Genomic DNA, 24,019 nt, shown 5'->3' with positions numbered 1-24,019 from the left:
GGTTATTTCTGAGAAACTGATCTCTCCATGAAGAAGTTTTACTCTTAATGAGACTTGTCATTTTATTCAATGTTACATTTAATTAGTGATTTTCGGCTACTAAATCGACACTTGCAATATTTTTATGAGGTGGAAATAAAAAAAAATATTATTACTCAGTCTAGTAATATACCATGAGACATCTGTGAAGCACTAACGTACAAGACGAACTTCCTTCTCCTTGGTGTCTTGCGAAGACACGCTTCTTTTGCGGGCGTTAGTAAAAATCCTGCATCCGGCATAAAAGAAATACATAATATTTACCTGCAAGCAACACGTGGCGTTATCTGTTGTAGAAAAGCGGAACTACATTCAACCTTTGCATGAGATAAATTAACTCTCACCACTGAATAGTGCTATTGTAGACAGTTAGAGACACGAAGTTTCGTAGCCGCGCGGCTAATTAGACATGCAGTCTCGTAACCATGCGTTCTGTAAGCTTCATAGTCCTATAGCCTCGAGATCACGTAACCTTGAAGATTTGCAATCGTATAGAGTCGTAGTCTCGCAGTCATGATGCATTGGAGCCTCGTAGACTTGAAGCTACGTAAGCAAGTAGCCTTGTAATCTTATAACATAAAGCTGATGGTGCAGTTGGAGCAAAAGAGAAAATTCCGTCGAAGAAAGATACGGTAATTGGAGCCTTGTAGACGAGTAGCTTCGTAGTCAAGAACTCATGCAGACTTGAAGTCCTGTATCCTCGCAGTCACGTACACTTGTGTTCTAGAAGCTTCGTACCTCTGGAGCCTTGCAGTCTCGTAAACTTGAAGATTTGTAGTCGTGTAGTCTCGTAACCTCATGGCTCGTAGTCGCATAGTCATGATGTCATGGGACCTCGTAGAAATGTAGCTACGTAACCAAGTAGTCATGCAATATAATAACATAATGCTTCTGGAGTAGTTGGAGCCGAGTAGACTTGTATTCTTGTAGCTTCAAAGACATGTAGTTTCGTAGCCACGCGGTCTTTTAGCCATGCAGTCTCGTAGCCATGTATAACTCCTAACCAGCTAGATCCTTTAAGACTCGTAGCCTTGTGGCCTCATAGTCTCTTAGACTCGTAGAATTCTGGCCAAATATATTTGGAGATGATGAGAAAAAGACAGTTGGAGGCAATGACTGTTGGAGCCAATGACTGATGGAGTTACTAGACTGATAGAATCAATAAACTGATGGAACCAATGAATATTGGAGCCAATGAATATTGGAACCAATGCATATTGGAGCCAATGAATATTGGAGCCAATGAATATTGGAGCCAATGAATATTGGAGCCAATGAATATTGGAGCCAATGAATATAGGAGCCAATGAATATTGGAGCCAATGAATGTTGGAGCCAATGACAAATGTGTGGCCTTTTCGATGATGGTGCTGCCGTTTCGTCGTCGGTGCTTCCAAATATGCTGCCTTTTCGTTGTCGGTTTTTCCAAATGTGCTGCCTTTTCGTTGTCGGTGCTTCCAAATGTACTGTCTTTTCGTTGTTGGTGCTTCCAAATGTGCCTCCTTTTTGTTGTCGGTGCTTCCAAATGTGCTGCCTTTTCGTTGTCGGTGCTTCCAATTGTGCTGCCTTTTCGTTGTCGGTGCTTCCAAATGTGCTGCCTTTTAGTTGTCGGTGCTTCCAAATGTGCTGCCTTTTCGTTGTCGGTGCTTCCAAATGTGCTGCCTTTTCGTTGTCGGTGCTTCCAAATGAGCTGCCGTTTCGTTGTCGGTGCTTACAAATGTGCAGCCTTTTTGTTGATGGTACTTCTATTTTTAATGTTGTTTTGACTCTTGTATTATTAAAAATTGTTCTTGATTTGACTAGCGTATTATTCCATCCGGTGTATGTATATAAGCGAGTCCTAGACAGCAGGTCGCCCAATTCGTTTCTGACGTAGATGGTGTACGGATCACCTAGTTTGTTTCTTCTGGTGTATAAGTCGTGTCAAATACCTGTTCTTGAGTACTCGATGGCATCTTTACCGACTTTAACGTCGAACTCGGAGGTCGTACCATCGTCTACGGGAACCTTGACGACAGCTACGATGGAGAAGGTGCAGATCCCGTTGGCAACGTCGGTGACAACACTGGAAGAGACTTCGACAGACATGATACCACCAGCAGAAGAGACTTTAATGCCGGTAGTGCTGGCTGTACAGGAAACCTCAACGGACGCTGTTTCGTCCTCGATGGAGACTTCAATGGATGACGAATCCTCAACAGCTAATAAACATTGATGTCGTTACTGTGACAAGATTTTCTCAAACATCAGCAATGCTCGTCGACATGAGAAGAGAGAATGTGCTAAGAACCCTTATCGTAAAATGTTTGGCTGTATTAAGTGTCGCAAGAAATTTACAAGAAATACTAATTTGAAGCATCACTTGGAGACATGTAAAGGCCCTGCAGAGTGGCAGAAAGTAAAGCTATCGGTGCAACAACGATGCATCGATGTGCATAAGAGTATGCCTGGAAATGGTACGACCACAGTTACAACGTCATCTGGTTCGGGTTTGTCTTCAACTAGGCATCCTTGCAGCTACTGTGATACGTCGTTCGCATTTTTCCATGATGCACGAAGACATGAGCGGAGCAAATGCATAAAGAATCCTTCTCGTATGAAGTTTCGCTGTGATGAGTGCCTTAAATGGTTTACTTGAATCGATAATTTGCGCCGACATGCGAAAAACTGTAAAGGTGAAGTCCGTGCGTCTACTGCTGAACTACCTGCCGACATTTCGACTCCTCGCTTTAGATTGGTGACTTGTGAGCGTACAAGCAAAAAAACAGATGTGCAGAAACCGATTGCTATGACGTCTGAACATGAAAATAAACCTAAGACTGTGTTCTGTGCATTACAAGTAAACGATAATGGCTTCTACTTGGCGCAGTCTGCATTTCGTGGAACTTTGAAAGACTACTATTATCTAAATACTTTATGTGAGTCGAAGGACATTTGTACTTTTCTTGATGAAATCAGACAGGACATATTCAATCAGCTTACTGATGACCTTGCAACAAACGGTTCATTAAAATATAACTTGTGGTTGGAATGTATATATGGAAAGCCATATCCGTTAGATGACAAAGTGAAGAAGTGTGCTTTCAAGACTTAGGCTGCAGTAATTTACAGTTCTGACGATGTGAAGCAAACTGTTAAACATGGTATCAAGAAACTCTGTCAAAAAGAGGAGGACTATGTCAGTAAAGGTTCTGGTTGGTCTCTGTCTAGTATAAACCGATTGGAGCTAAGAATTAGTCATTTCACACCGATGCGGAACTAAATGATTGTAAGATTGCTGGCTTTCATAAGTGTTTCTGTAGTAGAATAGAGATTATGTAATAAATATTATGTTTGTAAAAGAACTTGCGGTGTTTAATTCCTCGAACCTCATACTATTATGTTAAATTTATGTTATATTTAATTTTTTGTATCGGCCAGGGATCGAACCAAGGACCTTAGTCGACCTAATCAATCAGTATATAGATTACAAATTTATTTAATGAATTTTGGAATTTTTCCCGAATTTCTAGCATTACAATTACGAATTTCCAATATGGTTGTCTTGATGTCTGATAGGATTATGGTAGTAGAGTATTTAAAGTCTCATTACGAATGTTTACCATGGTATATTGAATTATTATTTTTTTACATAAAATTAAACATTATTGCATCGATCGGGTATCGAACCAAGGACTGAAACTGATCGAATCAATCTGTAAAATGATGAGTGATTTATTTAATGAATTTTGGAATTTTTCCCGAATTCCTAGCTAAATAATTACACGATTCCAAGATGGCGGCCAAATGACAAGATTGCGGGTGACACAGCAATAATAAATGATAACTGCACTATAGCGGGTGAGAATTCAAATAACATGGCGTCAGCGCACTCTAGCAGACGATAACAAGATGATGGCTTCCAGCAGACGAAGACAAGATGGCGGACATGATATCATACTAGTTGACCTTGTTATTGGTGATGGTAGGTTAGTCTGTAGGTGACTTCCGTGGAGGAAGGTTCGGTCGCCATTTTTATTTTTTTTTGAACTCACCGGGTTCGAACCGAGGACTCCGAGCTCTCTGTCGTTAATGTATGTTTTTTAAATATTTTTTATTAAAAATTTTATTAATTGAATTTTTTTATAAATATTAAAGTTTTTTTATTTCATTAAAATCGGATAATAAATTTAAAGATGGCGGGCGTAACGGTAATTGCAGTGGTGACGTCATAATCCATGATGACGTCAGAGGCTTATCTGAGGCTGTAGACATGGATGCTTAAGCCTATTCTCCGTTCACTCTTACCTGAGTTTTGGAATAAACAAAGCCTCTTGTAAACAAACATTTTCATTGGCTGCCGGCCGCCGCGCACATTATTCGTGCGCAAGAAATAGTCCCTTGGTTACGTACCATTTGTAAGTATTTTTACACTGTCTTTTTATAACAATTGTTGATGTATAGCATTATAGCGATTCATCATTAATTTCCAATACAGTTTAATGTGTCAGCAAGTATGTACTTACAATTATGTTAGCAGACGCCGTGTGTACGGTGGCATAGACAAAAGGTACTGTACAGTGTACAGTTGATGCCCGGCGCAACAGTTGCATTTCGGATTCGCGCGCACACGGTTTGTTATGGCTGACGTCGGACCGAGTTTTGTAAAACACAGAACGGGAAAGCCTTTGAAAAGTGCACAGAAAACTATTGTGTTGAATGTTTTTAAAACATTTTCAGACAAATATACGGATTGTCGTGTGAACGATATCGCGAGTTTAACTGAGGAATTTAGGCGTGTTTCGAAGAGCAGTGTGCTTCGTGCAAGGAAATAATTACAGGACACCGGGACATTAACATCTTCCGGGAAGAAAAGGAAACTTGAGTATCCTGTTATAAAAACTTGTGATGATTTTGTGAAGACGGTTATTAGGCGTAAATTGCATAGTTTTTTCTTCGCAAATGAACCACCTACGCTGAACAAAGTGCTACGGTGCTTCCTGTTATATTACGTCTCCGTTATTTTATTAGCACCGACTGTACTGAAGTGTGTGTGTTGCAACTAGTGCTTGGCGCGCCAGATGAATTCAGCCTATCACTTGCTGACGCGGCGCAGTGATACGGCGGTGTTTGTTTATTTCAGAACTCAGCTAAGAGTGAACGGAGAATACATATGGACATTTCTAGCTGCTGGTATTTTTAAGGAATAAAACGGGTAATTTTTCCTCGAAACGGGAATTTTTCCCTCGAAAACGGGAAATTTTTTCTTAAAACGGGAATTTTTGAGTCATTTTGAGTCATTTTTGAGGAATTTTGAGAAATTTTTGCCGCCGTGACGTCACAAATCCAATATGGTGGACCGACAATCGCAATCCACACCCAGAACCCAGGCTCGGACCGGCTATCCTACACTACTCTTAAGATTTAGTAAAGTCACCAAACTAATTCCGTTTTTACCACCCAGGTCTAAAATCGTAATTTTATACAACAAATTTAATTTATATAGCATTTAAATATAATTTGCCCAATACTGTTTAGTAGCTTTCATCTTTTTTTTTCAAACAATACTCACCCGGTACTTTTTCCATAATCTATCTATTTATCTCATTTACTGAGTCGTTTCTCGGTGACACTATCGCCCTCGAACAGAGCCAATTGAAATTTATTTCTGTAAGATTTTCGATGTCGAGATAGATTGTGTCTATCAGAATTTTTAGACTGTTAACATTTTGAGCTAATTCATTGTCCAACAATACTTGGGGGCTATGTAAAATGTTGAAAAAATGTAAATAAAAAAATACCAAGTAATACCTATGTCTCCCTAAAGATTAAATAAGTTACTTTAATAAGAAAAGATGAACAAATTCGGATTTAAGTATACATAGATAATGTGATACTGTGTTAAAAAATATAGGAATGAAACAACAAAGAAATATAAATAAATGGTAAAAATATTAAAAAAAAATCATGTCCACCCGTGCGAAGGCGGGACGGGTCGCTAGTGACTTATTAAATTCGTAATATCTATTTATTGGAATAGCCGATTTGAACAATTCAAAAAGTAATCTACATGAATTGAGACAGTCTTGAAAACAATATTATTTATTTGTATAAGGATTGTGGTGATATCGGTTTTAACCTCTTAGCAACCTCTTTGCATGAACATTGTTTAACCTTCAATATTACCTCTTATTCAAATCTATGTATTCATTCATGTAAATATCTAAGTCATGTTTTGTGCTTAATAAAGCCTTAGTTTCTGAAGATAAGGTTTATTATGTCAATTTATTAAGCACAAAACATGACTTAGATATTTACATGAATTAATACATAGATTTGAATAAGAGGTAATATTAAAGGTTAAACAATGTTCATGCAAAGAGGTTGCTAAGAGGTTGCTAAGAGGTTAAAACCAATATCACCACAAGGATTTAAACAGAAGTATGAATAACATGGTCTAATTTTGGTCGGTATTTCTATCAACTTTTAAAATGTAAAAAGTTGTTATTTTGCTGACATATCGATAATAGTTGGACATATAGTATCGCGAAGTTTTTTGTAGATATTGATATGTTATTTAATATTGTAGAACATACTTTTGTTCTATCATCAATAGTTTCCGCAGCGCATGTGACGTAAGATGTTTTATGGAATTTTTTTACACCTTGGGTTACGTTACTAAAATTTAGTAAGGATTCCTTATCTTTTCTAGCAATTAATATAGCCTATGTTACTCAGGGTGAATGTAGCTTTCTAATAATGGCAAATCTTTTGAAATCGGCACAGTAGTTTTTGAGTTTATTCATTACAAACATACACACAAAATAAACAAATCTTTCCTCTTTATAATATTAGTGTAGAAAATACAAACGCCTTTTAAATATTAGAATCCTAGTAAACCTTTTACATTCTATTAGGAAAAAAATTTCGGGAAATAAAAATATTTATTTGATTTTGAATGTTTATGAATCACTAGCTGCAGTACCCGGCGTTGCCCGGGCTGAAAACAGGGTGAAGGGGACCTTTTTCGAAATCAGATGTAGTTAGTAATATTGTATTCTTAATTTGAATGTCAAGTGTGCAAAATAGTTTATATCATTTCAGATACCGACAGACGTTGTTCTGCCAGTGTATAGTTATTTAATTGTATATATCGAAAAATTGGTGGTCTGTATGTAATCTAGACTTTATAAAGCACTATAGAAAAAAGCTGAATAATAAGAGATTACTAATATTGAAAAGATTCCATTATCCAGCTAATGCTCAGCATGGATTGCAATGCCTCATTCAGTTTTGTTTTGTAATATGTTTAAAGTAGTTACACATATACAAATCATCCATCCATATCTCTATATATATATTTATCTCTATTTACATCTATATATATATTTATCTCTCTATCTCTATTTATCTATATCTACATATATACTTCCCAATATCTCTATATCTTCTATATATAAGTCTCTATATAGCTCTATATATATATATATATATATATCTTTATCTTACCCATTTCATTCTCTATACCTCGCTCTATCTCATCTCTCTGTCTCTCTCTATCTCACGCTATATATATATATATATATATATATATATATATATATATATATATATATATATATATCACTCTATCTGTCTCTCTTTTATATTTAAATAAATTGTGTCATGCGTGCGCACTTAAACAACAAAAACAGACGAAGTGCCGCTATATAATATGAAATAAATACATTTTTTTGAAACGATTCGTGCTCCAACTATTAAAAAATAGTTATACCGTCCCAGAAACCTTCACGGGCATCCGCATAACAACTCATCAAAATTTAATCGCAATCAGATGAATGGTATAGGAACGCATACGGCACAAACAAACGAAAATTAAAGTCATGACAAACGCATCGAACGAAGGTGCGTTTAAAATTCAAGGCAACTCTATCTATTGATGAAGTTAAGAACAAAACTGTTTTAGCACCTTTATTTTCCTAACCGCTGCGAGCTCCACTAAGCGGGATGGTCTCACCAAGGAGAAAAATATTAATTTGCAAGACCTTACTATGTGTATGATCGTGTGGCAGACATATTTGTATGTCTATGACCTATGATTTTTTCTGTTATAAAATTAAATTTTCACTTTTTCCACGCCCTTAAGGATGGATTTTCATTTTAATATGTAGCCTATGTGTTATTCTCATGTATAAGCTATATTATTGTAAAGTTTCATTAAAATCCATTCAGCAGTTTTTACGTGAAAGAGTAACAAACATCCATACTTACAAACTTTCGCGTTTATAATATTAGTAGGATACCAAATGCTTCACCTCTCGCTTGATAGCTTTGAAGTTATGATTTTTATGATGAAACAAAAAAGACTCTTGGTTTTCCCCTTGTACGCAAATTATTATGTAGGTTATTAGTTTGTAGTTTCTTACTTCCTGCTTGATTTTCTTAGAAATATATTTTATTTCTATAAAAACCAACTTACACCCTCTTCACGCCTTTTTAACTCGAACTAAAAACATATTAGCACATTACGAAAAAAAAGTACTAAATGAAAGCAAAGAAAAAACTCGTATTGTTACTACAAATGCACAAAATATAGAAAAGACATAATTTTGATAAAATAATTACTTTAACATATACACTCAAGTATATATACTTTTTCCAGAGGTTGGAGTCATTTAGTGATTTGGTGATACTGCACTAGTAGTTGAGTCGGCGGTTGTATCCTGATTGATGCTGGAGTTGAGGTCTGCAGTAGAGTTGTTGACACTGCTTTAGTAGATGATACGGATCTTCTTACCCATGTGCTGCTGGGCCAAAGTCATCGAGGCAGGTGGCGAAACTGAAATATTAGAAGAGCCGTCTTATCTACTCTGGTGTTCTTCTGTTTTTAAAGTGAAGTGGCAGAGAAATTAGACTTCTCTTCTTATCGTAAGTGCTGCATAGGTTGATTTCATCTAGAGATTTGGTGAGAGTGTACTAGAAAGTGGATGAACCAGTTTGTTTATTCTGTGTGATGCTCTTGTCTTATTCTGCAAAAAAAAAGGTAACTTTAGTAGATGAAACGGCTCATCTAATCTTAATTGTTGCAGTGATCGAAGTCACTGAGAGGGGTGTAAAATCTGCACTATTAATGCATTGAAATTAATTTAATAATTTTTATCCTTTAATTTTTACATTTTAAAAATTTTCTAGTCCCCAAAAATCCCGAAGATTCAGGCATCGTTTAGCAGCATGTTGTTTGGTAATAGGTTTATTTTCAAGATTGCCGTTTTTAATTTTTTGCCGAAACAGCATTTTGTTTTAATTTTATAATTCGTAACAGCACAATTTTTCAAGTCACAGTTATATTTCTTTGTAATGAGAGAAAACAGAAGTAGAAGTTTCATAAAACAGTAACTACAATCAAGCACTTTCAATTAGAATAAAGGTTTACATTACACAAGGTGTTTAAACACGAAAATTTGACTCGTGTTTCATAAAGTTTCTGTTAACCTACATGGCCTCGTATAGTACCTACTCCCCTAACATGAAAGTAGGATATTTTACATATAAAATTTGCAAGCGTAATGTGAAAGTAAAATACGACCAATATTAACGGACACTAACAAAGATGATACTGATGATATTGAGGTTAGAGGAATATGTTATTTAAGGAACAGTATTAATAATCGCATTGCGATCATAATTTAATACAACAATATGTTATGAATGTACTACATTGCATTCGAAAGGCTTCTTAAAATTATGGAATATAAACTGGAATATCCAACAATAGGTAGTTAATTTCTGTTCCGTGATACCTCTGTTGTTTCCCTTAATCTACATGTACTATATTAATGTTTTTTTTTCTTATTTATATAATTATGTCCACTTTAATTAAACACACACGAACGCACCTATATTAAAAAAAACTTTATCAAAATTAATAAAAAATTGCATAGGTAACCATCACGCACCTTAGAAGTGATACTTCATGCTTCAAAATTAATATTTAACAATCAAACAAAATATTTTAAACTTCATCTGGCTGATAAAACTAAACAATTTAGTACCGGTACTTACACAATAGATGTCCACAGGTCACAACTGTAATAAACATGACAACGAAAAACCTGCTAATAATTGTTACATATGTCCGACTCGCTACTTTATTTGTTGTTTCCACCCTCCTTTGTCCCCTCCTCCAACGAGTGGCCATCTCGTGAGCATAGCACTTAACGCTAAGCTGTAAAGACATTCAACCTGAATACTTGATAGTTTCAATCACTTAATGAGTCTTATATAAGAACCAAATACTGTAAAACAAACCTCATAATATGTATAACACTGAATCTGCTATGTTTTACTATGGTTTATGTATTTTTCGGTTTTTCCAAATAACATCCATGAAAAAGGTTCTTCTTTTCGCGGTCATGTCCTAAGGACTTGTAAGAGGGATGATATACCGGTAAATGTTTTAAAATGAATAACTTAGCTTTTTCATAAAGGCAACTGTTTGGCTTGTAAGTAAAACTTAATAATAAATCTAAAAGTCTGTGAGAGTCCTTAGGACGTGACCCAGGAATACTAAAACTGTACATTTACTACATAAGTTTTTTTTTTGCAAAACTTAATTGCGAATTAAAAACTTTTCTTCATGAAACAGTTCAATTATACAATCTAAAAAATAAATTTGCAAGCTATAAATTATAGCTTGATGAATTATAATATCAGTAATTGTCTATGTACACTCACTGAGGAAAGATGTAGTGACCACGAAGGACATGTGTCCTGGCTGAGTCCTCTGCCACATACTCGTCATGCTGATCACAACTCCTCGTTGATACCACCTGCTGAGAAATAACCTATTAAGTTTAAGGTGTTTGGAATGCACATTTTAAAGACATAGTGAACAGTATAGGAATGGGGTCCTGACGCTAGTTCCAGGAAAGTGTATGAGGTGGCGGCTTCTGTTGCCTTGGAACCTACATCTGAGATGACGTAACGGTGGCCATCTTAAATTACGAAGTCACCATTGCACCTTTTGTTACAGCCACATTCTTGGCTAATGACGTCATGGTGGCTATATTGGGTGACCTTGATATTTCACCTAAACATTTGACCTTTACATTGACCCTGAAATTCAACCTCAGTCACCATCTTGGATTCCGCCAACTTGTCGTCGAACTCTCAATCCCTGCTCGTTACGGCCCCCATCTTGTATTCTAATATCATGTCAGTCATCTTGGATCTGATGTCACAACAATTTTTTTTTAATTCTGATGTCAAGTCAGCTATCTTGTTTCGTCTGTTGGACGCCGCCATCTTGGATTATATCATGGCCACCATTTTGTTTTTATAATCTGCTGTAGGCCGCCATATTGTATTCCGTTATCATTTTTATGATTGTTCCTATATAGAGCCAGCATCATTCCGGCTCAAACACATAAGGTCGATTTCAATTTCCTACCAGAGCTGAAATGGTCTATAAAAAACTTATCAATTAATTTTTTTTATAAAAAATACATTGTAAGAGCTGTGATTCGAACCATCACAGCTCTGACCGAGAGTTACAAAATATACGCCTTTAACCTCACGGCCATCGAGACCATTACCAGCTCAGCAATTAAATACGTTAAATAATTATTAAACACATATTCGGACATGTAAGTTTTTGAATTTGAAGGTATAATAAATGACATCACCTGTTCTAGACAGAGCTACCATATTTATTTTTTTATTACATGCTACCCGGAGCACTAGTTAACACATATCACCTGCTAGCGAGCACTGCCACCATCTTATATTTCGTATTAATACAAGAAGTGCTAGTGTTATGTCGTTCATGCGACACTTGTTAGAGTTTGTTGCTGTAATATTAGTGTTATTATTAGCCACTAGAGTGCAAGAATCATTTATTACTGTGGCGTCAGCCATCTTGAATTTTGGGCGCCATCAGGATATTCTCTAATTATTAATCAATAAATTTGGAAAAAATTCCAAAAATCATAGAAAAAAATCACTTTTTAAAATATTAATTGATTCATGGATATTCGTTCCTGGCTCTATCATTGACTGATTCAAAAATTTAATTTTAGATAAAAATCACTAACTTAATACATCATGTTCCAAATTCTAAAAGTAGCTTAAGTTTCTCATCTACCAGACTGCAGTAAGCCAATATTCATCAAACTTGAATTTCGGAAAATATTCCAAAATCCACCAAATAACTTATTAAAATAATGATTGATTATATTGAGATCAGTTCTTGGTTAGATTCTCGAACAGTGATAAGAGTAACAGGAGTTTAACATTAAATTAAATTCTGTTTCCTATTACATTTGGTGGAGTTTCTTAATCATTCTCTCTGCGAAAAACGACTCTATAAAGATAAATATTCTACGAAATGATAATGTTGTCATTGTGCCTAACACTGAAGTCTAACTATTCGATTCTTGGAATACCTTCCAACCAGGTCTTGTTCAATGTTAGGTGTGTAGGCAAAACAAAATGTATTTTTCAATGATACACGGCCAACATTTTAAACAGGCAGTCCAATGTCAGAAGTTTAGACCAGGCATCTCCGAGCCACGAGGTCAATAAAGGTCTGACTACAGACTTGTCAATGTGCATAAAAAAAGAAACACATTTTAAAAAGGAAGCACAATCTAAAGCTCAAACATCGTAAAGGAAGCACATTTAAAGAAGAAAGCACAATCGGAAGCTCAAGAAACGAATAGTAAGCACAACTGGAAGCAGCATCAAAAAAGGCAACAATCCGAAGCATAATCAAAAATGGAAGTCCAAACAAAAGCACAAATAAAAAGGAACCACAATTGTAAGTACAAACAATAAAAGGAAGAATATTTGGAAGCCATTTCGGAAAAAGGAAGCAAATTTGGAAGCATATTTAACAATTGGAGCTGTTTTACGACAACTCCATCTTAGAAGCAGAAATCGAGGAATAATACAATCATTTTTGAAAGTCAAAATATAATTAATTTTTTTAAATTTTAAACAAAAACTGTTGAAACAAGTCATTAATGTATGTAGCAAGCTTCCCTTAGTTCTTTGAGCATGAAGGCTCCTACGTTGAGGTGCGAGTAGTTTCCTGACCTAAGTGAAGCCATCAGTAGTCTCAGACGATCGACCTACATGTTTGTATTTTTTCACGATGTGCAATCAATATCTTCTGCTGCTGTCATCTTCCTGGAATGTTAGTTACTTATATTTATAAGATCACTACTGTCCCAGTGATCATCGAAAGCTTGATCAGAATAATTATTTTTTCCTGCAGTTTCCATCGTTTTGGTATCAGGTCTTCATCACAGTCTTCGATCTTGGCAACCTTAGGTGCTTCAACAAAGTGTTTGGTCTTGTCACCAGCATCAAAGTCACTCTCGCCATCATCGTAGAAGTCAGCTATTTCACCAGGATTACTGCAGGAATTTGAAAGCGATGACGTCGAAGATTCTTCATCGTCTACAATCTACCTGAAGTATCTATCTGAGATGGGCTTGAATGTATTCACAAATTTTCAAGCTAATGATACTTCCTTTGTCTTCAGTCTTCTTAAATTATTAACGTACCTCAATTTAAGTTCGGTGACGTGATCAGAAGAACTATACACATAATTACGTTCAAGATAAGGAAAATTACTATTGTCATGCAGCACTTTCGTCATAAGAAAAGTAGCTCTCTCATTGCCCTGTATATTGTAAGTAGGCTCGACTTTACACTTTCTTCCGTGTCTTTTTAAGCTCTCTCTTCGTGTAAACGACTTGCTACACCGAAAACAACTTACCATATAGTGTAATGGGTTTTTAACCGTCATTCTTCTTTTGTTGTCCAGCATTCTTTCTCAGGAAAAACTCCTTGCTGCAGTATCAACAGCGGTGTCATTTTGATACAGCTACAGGTAACCAACCAGAATCCATGTCTTCTGGGGGCTAATTACAGATGCAAACTGAGTGTTATGAATTGAAAGACTTACTTAAATAAAATTTTTAATATTTCGTGAACTAGAGTTAATTAATTATTTTGAATAGGCTAACTCATTGTCAACAGTTTCCTGGTAACGTTTTCCCTGGGTTGGCAATTGAAATTTAAATACGTTTTAGTAGCTGTGTTTAAAAACTATTCAACAATATTATTAATTATAATTTTTATTTTTCTGAATTTTATAGGATGGTTAAAGTAATATTTTTTTGCATTTTTTTTTAAAAAAATTATGTTATTCTTGTTGTAATTTGCGCTTTCCTGAGGCATGCTTGCGAAATATTCTCGCTCCAATTGTTTTCGGAACGAGCTGAGTGCTCCCGAAGACGTACAAGAACAAACGAGCAGCGTCAGAGTGTGCTGCGGTGCGAATTATCGGTGGCCGGCGGACTGTAATTTCGCCGCTAAGTGGAGGTCCGACCTGCCTGCGGCTGACGACGGCGAGGAACTCACCCATGAGTTACGAGAAACGCCTCTGCATGCCTGCATCGTGGAGTAAAGTAAGGTTGACGACGCATAAATATATTTAAGTGGTTGTAAACGGAAAATACGCAAATTCAGAAGGACGGATAATAGTGACGTAGCATGCTGTTGCTTCGATTGGTTCAGCTATAAGATTTAACATGTATAGAATGGTTCCCGAATTTTTTACGGATGATTAAATTGCTAGCGAACAATTATAATAAAGTAATTTTGCAAACGGAAAATGTTTCAACGATTATATTAAAATATATTTCCGGCTTTTACAAACTGAGACAAACGTAGAAGCAGTTAAATGGCCAGGCAGTGTGATTCGGGGTTTATGAAAATACAGTGTGCACAAACGGTAAATTTGAAGTCTACGAATTAACTCATAATTACGAATTATACGTAATTAAACTCTTGGAAGCGTGTGTGTGGGGAAATTCTGTCGGCTTTGACCTTGGAAGTATGTCAAGGTCGTGACAAGGTGAGAAAAATTGACATGCAAGACAAATTTCCTTCTTCTTGATGTCTAGCTAAGCACTCATTCTCAAGCGATCGTTAGTGAGCATCCTGCAGCCCAATGGAAAAATAAATAATATTTACCTCCACGTAACATGTAGAGACATTTGTTGTTTAACAGCAGGATTACTTGGCAATGAGTCTTTCAAAGTTTCAAATTAACTCGCTCACGAAATATTAAAATTTTTATTTAAGTAAGTCTTTCAATTCATAACACTCAGTTTGCATATTTAATTAGCCCCCAGAAGACATGGATCCTGGTTGATTGCCTGTAGCTGTATCAAAATGACACCGCTGTTGATACTGCAGCAAAGAGTTTGTCCTGAGAAATAATTCTAGACAACATGAGAAGAATGACGGCTAAAAACCCATTACACAATATGGTAAGTTGTGTTCGGTGTAGCAAGTCGTTTACACGAAGAGAGAGCTTAAAAATATGCGGAAGAAAGTGTAAAGTCGAGCCTACTTACAATATAAAGGACAATGACGGAGCTACTATTCTTATGACGAAAGTGCTGCATGACAACAGTAATTTTCCTTATCTTGAACGTAATAATGTTTATAGTTCTTCTGATCACGTCACCGAAATTAAATTGAGGTACGCTGATGATTTAAGAAGACTGAAGACAATGGAAGAATCATTAGCTTGAAAATTTGTGAATACATTCAAGCCCATCTCAGATAGATGCTCCAGGTAGATTGTAGACGATGAAGAATCTTGGACGTCATCGCTTTCAAATTCCTGCAGTAATCCTGGTGAAATTGCTGACTACTACGATGATGGTGAGAGTGATTTTGAGGCTGGTGACAAGAAAGCACCAAAGGTTGCCAAGATTGAAGACTGTGATGAAGACCTGATACCAAAACGATGGAAACTGCAGGAAAAAAAAATTATTCTGATCAAGCTTTCGATGATCACTGGGATAATAGTGATCTTATAAATATAAGTAACAAACATTCCAGGAATATGACAGCAGCAGAAGTGATTGATTGTACATCATGAAAAAACCCTAACATGTTGGTTGATCGTCTGAGACTACTGATGGCTTCACTTAGGGCAGGAAACTACTCACACCTCAACGAAGTAGCCTTAATGCTCAAAGAACTGAGGGAAGCTTGCTACATACATTAATGACTTGTTTCAACAGTTTTTGTTTAAAATTAAAAAGTTAAATTGTAATTTCGCTTAAATTTTTTTTTTTTTTTCCCCGCTTTCCGCTTCTAAGATGCTGTTCTGGTAATACAACTCCCTTTTTTAATGTGCTTTCAATGAGATTTCTTCTTCTGAATGTGGTTCTAAATGTGTTTTCTTTTTCTGAATATGCTTCCTAATGTGCTTCCTTTTCGTTAATTGTGCTTCCATTTTTGCTTCCTTTATTGATTTTCCTTTCTGTTGAGCATCATTTATTCTTATTCTGATTCTGAATTTTCTTCCATTTTTGTATTTGCTTCCAATTGTTTTTATTGTGCTTCCATTTGTTATTTTTACTAGGTTTCCTATTGTGTTTATTATTTATTGTGCTTCCGATTGTCATCATTATCATCATCTTCTTCATTACCATTGTTACTTGTATCCTTCGAAGTAATATGAAGACATGATTCTGAAACTGAAGGTGGGATCGAAAAGTTCAATCGCGTATGAAGATAATGATTTTTTAAAGTTATTTTTAGCAAACTAGAGATCAGTGGATGTTACGTTACTAAAAGCTGGCATAAAACGTCTTAATTTTTTTTTATTTGGTCACATTTTCATGCAAAATCTTCACGAAATCTTTTAATGTATTGTTACACGATTCTTGAGCTTCTCCAGACATTTATACGATAATAGTATTAAAGAATCTACAATTTTTTGACCATGAATAAGAAATGTATGCAGTGTTGTAGGCATAAAATACCACGGATATAGTCCGACACATTTAAGTGCAGTGTCTTCAGTATAGTTAAAACCTCCGCACCTTTATTTTCAACTGTGAAAGATACAGCAACGTTAAACCAAACATATTATTTTCCGATTGATGTTATTTAATTCTATTAACTTGTTTACTTTTTTCTAAACCTTGATACCAATTTAACAATGATTTATTTAAATTTTGCTGCAAAATATATTAATGCATGAATTATTTTGATACCACTGTTTAATTAAACAGTTTCGTTCGCCACGTTCATATTCTCATTTAATACAGTCTTCACAAAGGACAATTTCCTTTATCATGCAAGAATTTTTTTTTTATCGTTTGCGGATTCTGCAAAAATTAAGTAAACCTGAAAGTCAAAAATGCGTGGTTAGAAGGGCATCCACATCAGCGAATAATAATGGTAACAGAAGCCGAATCCGCAAATATCTGAAGCTATTTTTTTATATGTTTTGAAAAAATATATATAATAAAAAAATGCAATTTGGTTTCGGAGTGGGATCTGGTGGTACTTTAGGGTTATTACTTTTTTTTAAGTTTTTTAATGTAATAAAGAAAAACGCAAGATTTATTATTAATTTACTATTTGACTAATATATAGTATTATTTTAGAGCAACATATTTTGAATAAACTAACTTTCTGGAAAATAATAAATTTGGCAGATTCCATATGGATTCACTTTTCACTATTCTGAGTGTGTTTGAACTTTATATTTGGGCGCAACCAGCTCTCTGAACTCCTGAGCCAGGTGCGGACCTTACCCTTCTTTGATGGTGTAAGTGCGTGCTATATGTGTAACTAAAATCATTGTAACAGACAAATGTCCATAGAAAGACACTTTTTTCCTTCGAATTTTTCACAGGATGGAGTACAAACCGACCCTGAGATGATCCATTCTGTCAAGGCGTGGCCTCAACCTAAAATATACATCAAGTAAGGTTTTTTTTATGGTTTTGTCCTATTACAGTTGCTTCGTGCCATTGTGAGCAGCAATTTCCAGACCACTGCATCGTCTGACTGAGAAAAAGAGACAGTTTTGTGGGCATCGAGTTGGGGCTGCCTTTCATGACCTTGAGGAGGCATTGTGTTTTAGCCCAAACCCATCAGCATAGAGAGTATATCATTGACACGGATGCAAGCGGAGATCGGCTAGGTGCTGTACTTTCCCAGGTTCAGGATGGAGCCACGTCATCGGGTATTATAGCAATCTTTTATCGGAGCCCGAGTTCAACAATTGCGCCACAAGAAAATACTTGTAGCTGTAGTTAATTACCTGTAGAATATTCACAGTATTTATGTAGGAGAAAAATCCTTGTACGCACTGACCATACCACACTGAAGTATCTGTTGCAGTTCAAAATACCTAGAGGGCATCTTGCTAGGTGAAATGAACAGGTACAGCAGTATAATTGCCTAATCTAACACAAAAAGGGCTGAACTCACAGCAATGCTGATGCGCTCTCTCGCAGTCCATGAAATGTAGACTACAATAATTTTAAAAGGGTAGAGGAGAACAAAGAAATTGAATACATCCAAAGTAGGACTATCGTTAGCAGCGATGATAAAAAGGGAGCACGCCAGCCTAAAGGTAGCACAGTAACAAAACTCTTACCTAGGGTACATTTTAGGCTGGTAAGAGATTCCTACAGGATGTCCATCATGACATGATATATCCACTGAAAGAAGGACTGTGAAATTTTATTGGGCACCATGGTATATCTTAAGGATGGTGGATGGGTTAGAGAAGAGGGCATGGGAGAGTCCAAATGTTAAAATGGTTACCATGCAGCTACTCCTCCCGACCAGCCTAGTACCAGAAGTGCTGAAAAAATGTATCATTGGACCTTGGGTGGTCATCTTGGAGTAAATAAAAATCTAGCAAAGATTAGTCAGTTCTCTTACTGATTGAGGTGCTATCAGGATGTAGAGGCTTAGTGTAAGCAATTTTAAACATATTTAGCCAGAAATGAGCTACTGTACCATAGTCATAGAGGAAATAGCCCCATTTCAGAGGGTAGGTATTGACACTGCTGGGCCATTTCCCAAGTCTGTGTTAACCGGTATATACTGGTAGCAATTGATTATTTCAGTAAATGGGCGGGAACTTATTCTATTTCTTACTAGGAAGCTACAACCGTGGTTAATTAACTAGTCAAAAACCTTGTCTGCAGATTCGGTGTAATGAAGGAGCTGCACTTAGTCTAAGACTACAATTTTAAATCGACTATATTCCAGAGTATGTCAGTTCCTAGTGCTGCAGCCTTACAGTGCAGGATAATTTATATATGTGTTTACTCGTCGTTTCCATAGTTTTAGTCTCAGAGCCTTATCACAGTCTTCGAATTAGTTAGCTTCAGGTACTTATATGCAGTGTTGTTAAGTAACGAATTACAAGTAATCGGATTACTTGTAACGATTACTTTTCAAGTAATTTGTACTTGTAACGAATTACATTTAAAAAATGTAATTCGTACTTGTAATCGGAATACATAACATTAATTGTAATCGATACATTAAGGTAATCGATACTTTATATTTACTTGCCATTACTTTTATTCTCGGAACGTATAATGAATACAATTAAGAGCAAGAAGATGATACACTTTTGTATTAGTAAAGTTTATAATTTTACACTTGTAGTGCTACGATCGTATGCACAACATCTATGATCAAAAATGAAGAACCATAGTGACTTGCAGTGTCTCCAACATTACCATATCCTAAAATATGCATTTTAAAAATTTAACACATAGCTGCTGTCAAGTGCTCCCGTTGAGCGTCTTTTTAGTGTTGGACAAAGATGTTTTTGCCATCAAGAGAGGGAATCTATCTGATGAGAACTTTAAAGTGCAATTGTTTTGTAAGGTCAATTCCACTACTTGTATAAAGTCTTTTGATGTTATGCAAGCAAATTTGTCCTCGAATATTATTCATTTAATTTAAGATAATAAATTTAATAATTACATGAAATCACTTTTTTAACAAATCATATAGGTATGTATGTATGTTTATTAATGTAACAAAGTGTAAAAAAAATTGAATCGTAGGTCAGTTTTAAAATGGTAGCGGAAAGTAATTGTAATTGTAATTGTAATTTTACTGATTACTTCTATGTAAAGTAATTTTTACTTGTAATTAGTTACATTATCACCACAGTAATTGTAATTGAGCCCAATTACTTTTTCCGAGTACTTTTAACAACACTGCTTATATGTTAATCTCACGTTTACAGGGATGACTAGAATTTAAAGTCAATATTTCTTCATTCTCAATGGAGATGGAACTTTCTTCTTCCAGTGTCTATTTATTACCTTCGCCAGCTTTTTATTCCAAATAAATAGTGAGTTCTGGTATAGGTTGTTAGCATGAGTTATTTCACCTTCTTAGAGGTCATATTATTCTTCTAATATAATAATACATTTTTCTGATGTTGAGTGCTCGTCCTCGCTAACACCAGTAAGCTCAGTTTTACAGGTGTTAGGGTGTTTATTTAGATATTTACTGTACTCTATCGAATTAAAGATCATTTTCGTTCAACTTGTTAATATTGTTGAAAACTTTTGTATAAAGTAAATTTATGTAACTAGCCATTACTGCAAAGGGTGTAAATAACATAGGTAAAGAGACAAAAAAGAGTCGTTACTTTCAGGTAGATTTCAAAGAAATACTATCTATTGTAGCCGTTACCATGGTGCGACTTACGGAACATTTTTAAATAGTGTTTCATTCCATGGTCCATAGACTTCAAAACCATCAACTCAAAGGTTTATATATAAGTAGAGGAAGGGAGCCAAATATAGGGTTACCTTTATGATTTTGATTTATAATAATGTCAGTTTTTATATATTTCTTACAAGGTAATGGTTATTTGTTGGACACACATTTTTTTTATGATGCAATAATATTTAGAACCCAAAAGTCTTATGACATTTAAAATGGTGAATTTTTTTATTTACAGATATACTGTTAGGCCATTGGAAAAAGTGGTACCTAATATGGAATTGTGTTCATTTAGTTTACAAACTGTCATTTTGTGCCACAAATGACTTTAATTACATGTATTTTGAATTTAATAAATTTTCAGGTAATACGTACATATATGTAAATGCAAATCAGTATTTGCTATATTCACACACAAACATGTCGTTTTCTGCACCAGAACAGTCACAGTGGCACCACTGTTGACACTCGAAACACGGAATCCACATTTCACCTTTTCGATCCTGTGAAAACTTGCTATCACAATAAAAGCACGTAGCATCTTCGTCATTAGGTCTCATTACTCCAACCTCTTGCAAATCAGGGTCTGAAGCATCACTTATGCTGATTGTGTCTTCATCCGAAACACTGTCATGTCTCGTTTTCGTCCGTTTTTGCTTCTTATGTGAAACCAATCCGCTTCATGAAGGCTGTGTATATTGTATTTGAAGGTTAGCTTCTGGTATAGAAGCCTTCCTAATTTTTTTGGAAGAACATTTAGTGCACTTTTGGTGATTGGTAGCTACAGTTTTCTGACGAACTTGTTTCAGTGATTCCTCCAAATTGGCTTTAAATGGCGACGATGTCAAAAGTGCTGCTTTCCCTGGTGCTCGTCCATTTTGTGGGCCTTTCCGTCTAGCCATTTGAGGTATAGGAACAATTTTCTCTGGCCCAACGACGTTGGTTTGTGATCCATCGTTGTGTATTGTTAGTGCAGGTCCAGTAACTGCAGTGGGATTTTCAATATCTTCTTGCTCAGCAGCAAGGAAATCCTTGTCTTCAAATACTACACGATTCACCGGATAGAGTCCTGTTTTTTTAAATCCATAACATCAATACAACCAGTCTGGACTTTTAAATAAGCTTTGCCAAACAATTCTGCTATATCATAATGTGTCACTGGTCTTCCAGTTAACCTCATATGCAGGCGTAATTCCTCACTGTAATAGGCCTTTAAAGATTTATCAAGTGGCTGCATGCGATGTGTTGAATGCGGTGGTAAACACTAAATGCTTACACCATTCTCACGTGCGAGGTCAATAACCTCGATATTTCGGGCATGTGTGTAGTGGCCATCTAGTATCAATAATACAGGATCCTCTTTGGACGGTTTTACTTTTGAAATGAATTGACGAAACCACTGTGTGAAAATATTGGACTGTATCCAGCCACTAGGATGACATGTGACAATGCTCTAGAAGAGCACTCATATTTTTCCTTGGAATTATAAGTAAGGGGGTAACAAATGTTCCTCCTGCACTCATGCATGTGACTGCCGTGATAAGTAAACCTCTTTCTGCTGATGTGAGTGACCCGACTTGCTTGCTGCCCTTTAAAGCAAGAACAGACTGTATTTTTGATTGAACAACAGAGAGGCCAGTTTAGTCGACATTAAACATTCTATCTGGAGGATAGTTGTACGTTTCAAATTCACCTTCAAGTAAATCGAAAAATGCTGCCACATTTGCTTTATTAAATCTCTTAGCTCTGTTAAAGGATGTTCCTGTGGGCTTTCTGATTGTGATGACATCTTTGTGACACTTAATAAATAAGTCAGGCCACTTGCGACCAGCTGTCTCATGTTGTTTGGAAAATGGATTTTGTATGCCGTTAACAACTGCCAACTGGTACGCTAGCCTTTTGATATCACGCCTTGTTAGACCATAGAATTTTTTTCCATTATTAATATATAATCTATTAACCTTTTTTCCAGCTCTGGCGGAAACACTGGACGTCTGCCTAGGTTCGATTTACTTGCTTGCGCTGATGTTTCGTCATTTTTCGATGCCAGACGAAACAAAGTAGTTCGTGCAACATTAAATGCAGTTGCTGCCTTTTTATAACCCATTGAACCACTTCTCACTTATGTTATTGCTTTCTCCATGTCATCGGCATTCCACTTCTTTCGTTGTGGACTACTGTGCTTCTTTTTCCGGCCAGACATAATTCTGTAAATAAAATTAGTAATTGTCAGAACACTTAAATATACTGTATCAATAGTATTCCATATTAGGAACACAAAAGTATTCCATAATAGGTACATTACCAGATTTTTATATAAGTTGTGAAATTTCCAACACTACATAAATGAATAGCTTGAACTATAACCAACTATCACAGTTTAAACCTTCCACTAGCCAACTAGTAATTAAATACTAAGCGTAAAAGGGATTAGATATTTTTAATCTGTATACGGCACTTACCTTGCACAACATTTTAGAGGATAAAAAACGAAAAGTCGACCACCTCAGGCAAACAACGCATATATACTGAACTGCTGGCACATACAAAAGATATGGCCATGAATGAGCTCCCACTTGGCTATATGGTACAGTTCTGCCACGTTGAATTTCCTGGAAATGTAAGTATTCCATATTAGGAACGTATTCCATATTTGGCTCCCTTCCTCTATAAATTGAGATATATACATTGTATATATACATTAGTAGTATACGAATGTATGTCCGAGATCAGGCTTCAGGCTGTGGAGCCGAGAGCCGGCTCCGCCATATTGGATTGTGACATCACGGCGGCCATCTTGGATGGATGTGACCTTGACCTTTGACCTTGACCTTGAATTTGATCCTCAAAAATCGCCAAAATCCGCCAAAATTGGGCAAAATTTGCCCAAAATTCCTCAAAAATCGCCAAAATTTCCATTTCTGTGGAAAAAAGTTCCGCCAAACAATCTCAAAAAATTCCACAAATTAAAAATTTCTCAATTCGAGGGAAAAATTTCCCGTTTCGAGGGAAAAATTCCCGTTTTTAGTCCTTAAAAATCCCAGCGGCTGAAAATTCCTAAAACTGGCTTAAGCATCCTTAACTCAAGCCTCAGTTAAGCCATTTCTAGGAATAAGGATACCATGACCGACATCTTGGATTATGTCGTCACCGTTGCAATTTTCGTTACGGTCGCCATCTTTAACTTTTTTATTATCCGATTTTAATAAAAAAAATTTAATTTATTAAAAAAATTCAAATAATAAAAATTTAATAAAAATATTTATTAAAAAATATACATTTACGACACGGAGTTTGGAGTCCTCGGTTCGAACCCGGCGAGAGCAAAAAAATAAAAATGGCGACCGATCCTTCCCTCACAGTGGATGCTGTCAGACTGACCCCACCACTTATTTCAAAGTATATA

General features: G+C 35.9%; 1 long non-coding RNA gene across 1 annotated transcript in view; it reads right to left on the bottom strand.

Annotated features, from left to right (window-relative positions):
- Nucleotides 1-8,507: 8,507 nt before the first annotated feature.
- LOC134527510 (uncharacterized) overlaps nt 8,508-24,019 on the bottom strand; it is a 103,390-nt gene continuing 87,878 nt past the window's right edge. The window contains exons 2-3 of the long non-coding RNA XR_010074206.1: nt 10,753-10,850; nt 8,508-8,857 (exon numbers count right to left, since the gene is read on the bottom strand). This is a non-coding gene — a long non-coding RNA (uncharacterized LOC134527510). The remainder of the gene's footprint in view (nt 8,858-10,752; nt 10,851-24,019) is intronic.

This window comes from Bacillus rossius, chromosome 1 (genome assembly GCF_032445375.1).
Source record: "Bacillus rossius redtenbacheri isolate Brsri chromosome 1, Brsri_v3, whole genome shotgun sequence".
In the NCBI taxonomy this organism is placed as follows: domain Eukaryota; kingdom Metazoa; phylum Arthropoda; class Insecta; order Phasmatodea; family Bacillidae; genus Bacillus; species Bacillus rossius.
Note: the sequence above shows the minus strand (reverse complement) of the source record. Positions and strands in the feature narration are given on the sequence as shown.